Genomic DNA, 6966 nt, shown 5'->3' on the forward strand with positions numbered 1-6966 from the left:
CTTTCCGGCGATGGCTTCGGCGTCGTTTTCTTTTTTTGTATCTGTTGGACTCTTGTCTGTATTCCAAAGACTAAGCCCAATTTTTTTGGGAAGGCCCATTAAGTTTAAATATAAATATAATTAATTTAAAAAAAAAAATGTATGGTACACTCGTGAGTCGTGCGTGATTCACGAGTCGATAACATGCAATAAACTAAAAGGAGCTTTGTATATATTTGTAAAACGTAGAAAAATGCATGATCTTTTTTGGAGAACCTACGTACGTACGTACCCATCTCAGGTAAGATTACCGTGACACCTATCCCAATCAAACCTCAACTTTCTTTCTCCCTTGTTTATTTGACGTATCTTAATTAAGTATGAAATCAATACCTAATAACCTATAATAATAATTTTGGATTAAAGAACTAGCTAGTTGTTTCTATTACCATGAATGTTTTAGATTTCTCCACCACCAATGAAATCAAAGCCTATATATATAACAATTATCATTTTAACAAAACAAAATTAATTAGCAACGTCCTACTAAATATGTTTTCCAATTTCCCAAACATTTACTGCATCAATATTATCGAGTTTGAGCCATAGGCAATAAAACGATCCTAAAAACCAATCCCAAGAAGGCCAAAACGCTCTTGAAAATCACATTAGTTTAGAAAGCCATAATTACCATGAAGTTCAATAATATCCCTTAGGGTCAAATTCCAATCTCAAATATCCCACACGGCCTTCGAAAGCCATAATAATTATCACAAAGGTCAAAACAATTCTGAATATCACATACCAGCTTTGAAAGCCAACATACCAGAAGTTAGTGTTGGCTTGTGCTTTGGTTTGTGGATTAGCTAACACGGCTGCTGGAGGAGCTAGTAAGACCTTAAGATTGTTCAACGTTTGGTCGTATTGTTCGATTTGCTCTGTGCTAGCCGACCTATGGAAAAGAGTTTGGTAGAGCGAGCTAGCGCTTTCCTTTTCCTTTGGTTCGTGTGGTTCCGTTCTGAGAAAGCTCATGGATTGTTCAACGAGGGTCTCTCACTTGACGCGGGTGGAGTCATTTACTGAACATTCTTTAATCAGAACAGCTGGACTTATGCAGCTCATGCATTCCTAGCTAGTTTCTAGTTCTGGCTGCTTTGGATATATATACAATAATCCTATAACTAATTTAAAGGATTGCATGTTTTTATCATAACATTTCGTTTTATACATTTTTGACATATAAGAATTAACTAAAAGTGGGTCATATATTTGCGGTTGTATCCATAGACCATATCCCTTAGTTTTTATTTTAGTATTAGTAGTGCATATTTTGAATTTGTATATTTTATCATAACTTTACATTACTTACAAATAATTGTACATTAATTACAACTGATTCCTTTACTAACATTTGGGTTCATTTACCATCATATAAATTATATTTCATAAACCATGACATTTATAATATTAATATCTCAATTATTCAAATGAACCAAAATATTATTGTTATTTAATTTCCTAGTTTTTTTTTTCTGAACAACTGTTAATTTCCTAGTATACGCTACTATAAGATTGAATAATTTTTTTAATAAATCATATAGTTTACTATCAATAAGTGTTACCAGTATAATTTATGCATTCATAGTATTAAATTAATTATCAATAAGAACACAAAACACAAATTTTATTTGCGATTTTGAGGAGGTTACTCCTAATCAGTAATTAGTATGATAATATAAGTTTCTATTAATCATTAGAAAATATTTTGAAATATCATATAGATATAAATAATGTTTTAAAAAGTATGCCAACAGAAGAAATTAATTTCACATCCAAATTAATTATTGTACATTATCTTTAATATCTTTATATTTAATACTCATCAATCATTACTACAAAAAAAAAAGTAAGCAGCTTAACAACTATTTTCATTATTACAGAAATTCTTGTTTTTATGTACAAATTATTTTTTAATATGTAGAAAAATTTTTTTTGTTTTTTTTTATTTTGTGCACCCTTTTATTTATTTGTATATTATACATAACGAGTGAGAGAACGGGATTATTATAGAAATAGACATTTATTTAGCTAAATATTTGAAATTAGGGACTTTTGTCCATGCTTATAAGATTAGGCATTTTTTTACAATTCTATCCTTCATTATCTGTATCTTCTTTCTTCCTTCTTCTCCGACCAACACCATCACAAAACACACTTTTCCATCATCAACAACCATCTATGAGAACCAACAAATTCAATGAATTTAATAAAATTGTATTAATATATAAAATAAACTAAACCCTAAAATGATCATGTCTAGAGAACCCTTGGGTTCCAATCATAAACACTAGTTGAATTAAAACTTCTAAATCATTTTCAAATCTAAACCAAAACTAAAAGTTACATGTTTTGTGATTGACAAATCCTGAACCAAAACTGATTCAATCGCCAACCTTGAACGACGGTAACCATCTTCAAGGTGGAACTCACTATGATCGTCACCACTGTTGAAAAGATTCGAGATCTTGCCGTCATCTTCTTAATCGTTTGGAAGTCGGAAAGGATGAATCGTTGTGAGAAAAAATTTAGGATAGATGAAACTTTCATAACTTGAGTCCAGATCTACGTCGAGATCCAACAACCAAAGATTCTAATGGATATATGGCCGACAAAGCTTCACAGACGATTAAGGGTTTTTTTTTAACCATCGGAATGACCGGCAAAGACGCAGGTCGTCGGAGAGATCTAAGCAGCCAATAAGTATCTCTTTAATTCACGATGAAGAACTGGATTTGAGAGTCTGAGAAAAATATTGGTTCACGGCGGAGAGAAAGAGGAAGACAGAATTGAGCGTTGATGGAGAAGTAAGGGCAATTTTGTCTTTTTGGTCGAAATAAAATGCCTAATCTTGTAAGCACGGAAAAAAGTCTCTAATTTCAAATATTTAGAGAAACAAATGCTTATTTCTATAATTAATCCATGAAAGAACCATGAAAGAAAGAAAATAAAAATACCAAAAAAGTACCAAAGGGATTAAAATTTAAAAAAAAAAAAAAAGGGAGAAAAGGCGACAGAAAAAGTAGCTGGAAGATAAAATAAAAAGGTAATAAAAAGGCCAAAAGGTCAAATGATACAGAGCTTTTTTTTTATTTTTCACATTTTTACAGCCAACAAATGAGAATTGTCGGTTCATTTTTGTATCAATATTTACACATAATTATTAACTATATATGTTTAAATGAGTTTTATATGTGTATGAAAATAGACTAAAAGAAGTTTAAAAGTATATTTTTCTTCAGATGATTTTAAATTTACAAATTGAATTAAAATTTTAGTTAATGTCAATCATATTATAGTATTAGAACAGTTATATGAAATTCTATAAATTTTGGAAAAGTTTCGAAAGAGTTTGTTCCTAAATCATTAGTAAAACTCTATAAACTCTTCATAAAGATACAGTTTTTGAATCTGTTGGAATAATTAGAATTTTGTGATAATTTTAAAATGGAAACCAAATATGTAATTTTCTTTGGAAAAAAATATATAACAGAAAATCAAGTACATAAGAAAAAATTGTAATAAATTGTTTTTGGTTTAATTTAAACTTTTTGCTTACTTTAGTCAAGTACATAAGAATAAATTGTTTTTTTCCTAGAGAATTTGTTAAAAGATTACTCTTTCGTAGATTATCCTTGGAGTTATTTTCTAATTTATTGTTTGGTTGAAGAAAAAAAAAAATTACCCTTTTGTAGATACTCTTTTTCAAAAATACTTTTTTGTCATTTTCATTTTTACCCTTGTTACCACTATTACAGTGTGTTAAATTGATTTTTAGAATTTTGTTTTAGGTTTAGGTTCTTTATTTTATATTTAAGATATAGTTTTGAGGGGTAGAATTTATTATTTAGAGTTTAGAATTTAGAATTTAGTCATTTTATATATAGGAAGAGGTATTATTGAAAATCAACAACAAAAAAAAGTTATTTTTGCAAGTGCTCTTTTTTCTCACCATATATATACTTATATTAGAATAGAACTTTGTAATTGGTTATTTAAACCGGATGAACGCGTTTACAATATAACATAAGAAAAAATATTTTACAAGCACAAATTAAATACCATGCTATAAGAAAAGGAAGAAAGTTACTACTGTATATCAAATTGAAGAAAACCAAACTCATCTAAAGTAGGTTGGAGAAAAGGCTATCACACGTTAGACGTTAGAAAATTATGATATCTTGCATAGAATTCTTATATTTTGGATAATTTATCCTACGAGAATGGATATTTCACATAACCCAAATTAGCACTTCCAAATCTAATTAGAGATGCAAGAAATTCATTTTACAGTTGACTTCCAAAATTATTGTTGTCATCCGCTCGGTACATATCGATCCCAACTTCGAAGTGGGTTATTTACTCTTCCAATAACATTCTCCTTGAAAAATAAGATTTTGCATACTTTTTACCAAAATCACGGTACCAACAATGATTGTGTTATGAGAATTTGAACTTTCTTCCAGGCATTGTAATCACTTACTTCCTAGAATGTTTTTCTATGCATATATTTCTAGATGAACCACACTATCCTTCAAAAAAAATTTTGGTTTGGCATCTCAAAAAAATATCAAATTTAAATAAGTTGAAACTCATGGGGGTACATTTTTTCCTCTGCCCACCCCACCCTCTCTGTCCATCCAAAAATGGAAATATTATTTCTTTACTTATAAACTATGAGTATCTACATATTATATGTCTTCTAAATTTCTAGCTAACTACCAAAAAATACATATATTTAAAAGTTTTTTGGCTAACAAAGTGGTCTTCAAAAAATTTAAATATCAAAAATTCACTTTGTCTTTGTGTTCTCGTGTACAAATTTAAATTCATGTTATCCAACACATACTGTATTTTAGTTGCTTATATTCGAAATCCTCAAAATTTTGGTTATTGCACTAATTAACTTTTTAGTGGAAAACTGATTGTGCAACAACCTATATTAAAGTTAATTACAAGGTAATTTACAGAATACCATAACATATTTTGATTGTCATCTACTTTACTTTTCTATAAAAAAAAATCTGCTAACCATTTATTTATGTGTAAAAAAATTTAGACATAATTAAATATCTTACGAAACTAACAATTGGTATAGTGCATCTATAAACTTTAGAAAGCATAACATGTCGTAAATCGACCGAACTTTTTTTGAATTTAATGTTAAATTATATTTAAAAGAAAAATAACGTTTTCACAACAAGTGCAGTGTTTTTGCTAAATGTTAGCAACTGAAAACAACATGTTTAAAGGAAAATGTTGGCTAAATGTGATGTTGCAACCACATTTGATAAGCTTCATCATAACGCCTATCACCCAACAGCCCAATTGATGAAAACTGATTTCGTACTTGCTTATTAATCCAACCAATTATAAATACAGCGGACTTTCTCTTTTCCCATTTTTAGAAAAAAAAAATTGCTAACCAACCATATCCAATTTTGTAATTCACCTTAATGTAATTAAAAAATCTTTCTCATTAATCTTCAAGATTGTCCAAGGATTTAAATGGAAAATTTTTGGATATACGTAATAATAATCCTTGTACGTGCTTAATTGTCTGATTTGGTATATCCTTGCTAAACATCATTGCCGATTTTTTTTTTTAAAGTTGATCTTTTTGCCCAATGTTTTTTTGTATTGTGAGATTTCATTGCATATGTTATTTTAACTCATAATCACATATTAATTTCTGTAATAATATATCTCTATAGTTAAAAAATTTAATCATGATATATGTGAAAAAGATAGATAAAAAAAAGATTACATAAATTTGTATGAAGAGATATAATGAAAATTAAAAAAGGAAAATTGAGTAAAGATGAAAGAAAATGTGAAGTTAGTGTGCAATAAAGGGATATGTTGCCATAAATATAAAAATATTTAAGGGACCATGATCATATAAATTACATTGTCATTGGTTTTTTTGGCCTTGTAGCCATCTTTTTGCATTGTGACCATTTTAAGGCTTTGTGACGAAATATATCAAAAAAATTAGTATTCTAGCGGTAGTAATAGTTATCATCTTTTATTTACTAGTTGAATGTATATCTACTAAGATATTATTTTATTTGATAATACTATTTTTAGATTCCATAGTAGAAAAGTTTTCTATATCTTAAGGAGCACTAAAAAAAATGGGTGAAAAAAATACGTTGTAAAGGTGAAATCAATTGAAGAATCGGTAATGATTTTGGTGGTGACAAAAAGTTTGACAATTTTTTTTGTTATTATCATCACTAAGTAATTGTAATGCATCTTATTTTCTCAAAAATGTTAAATTTATTATTCAAACAAAAAAAAATATTTAGATGAGTAGGAAAAAATAAATCCAAAAGTATATATATGAAGTTAGCTAAGAAATATAAGAAATAAAGAAGCCTTCTAGTTCCAATTGGTTGATTTGTAATGTACATAGACAAAATTTATGGTATATAAGAATGTTAATTAATCTTTTTAACAGAAAATTGGAGCATGTTTTCCAAACCAAACAAAAAAAAATGGAGCATGTGAATCATAATTGTTGTTTTGTTTGCCCTTATATGTTATTGAAGTTTGAAATCAATCTTATCGGTAGATCTATTTAGATGCTTGTGGGAATTGGCTCAATTGGGAATGGTCGCAGCTAGTAAAATTTTTGGTTGGGACTTCGATGCACTCTGTTTCATGTTTCTTTTCTCTTTTCAACATATATGTGTACACAATATTGTGTATTTGTATTATTTTAGCCTGTAAAAATACTCTCCTATGGATCCGCAACTCTTATTCCCAAAAGGTTCGCTAGATTCAAGGCGTATTTCACTTCACTTTTTGTTATAACCAAACACAACCGTGTCTTTTCCTTTGAACGTATGTCTCCTCCACAAACACACACAAAATAGTGAAACAAAACTCATATTCTTGACCAAGAAGACTCGAATTAAAAAAAAA

Source organism: Camelina sativa, chromosome 19, assembly GCF_000633955.1.
Source record: "Camelina sativa cultivar DH55 chromosome 19, Cs, whole genome shotgun sequence".
Lineage (NCBI taxonomy): Eukaryota > Viridiplantae > Streptophyta > Magnoliopsida > Brassicales > Brassicaceae > Camelina > Camelina sativa.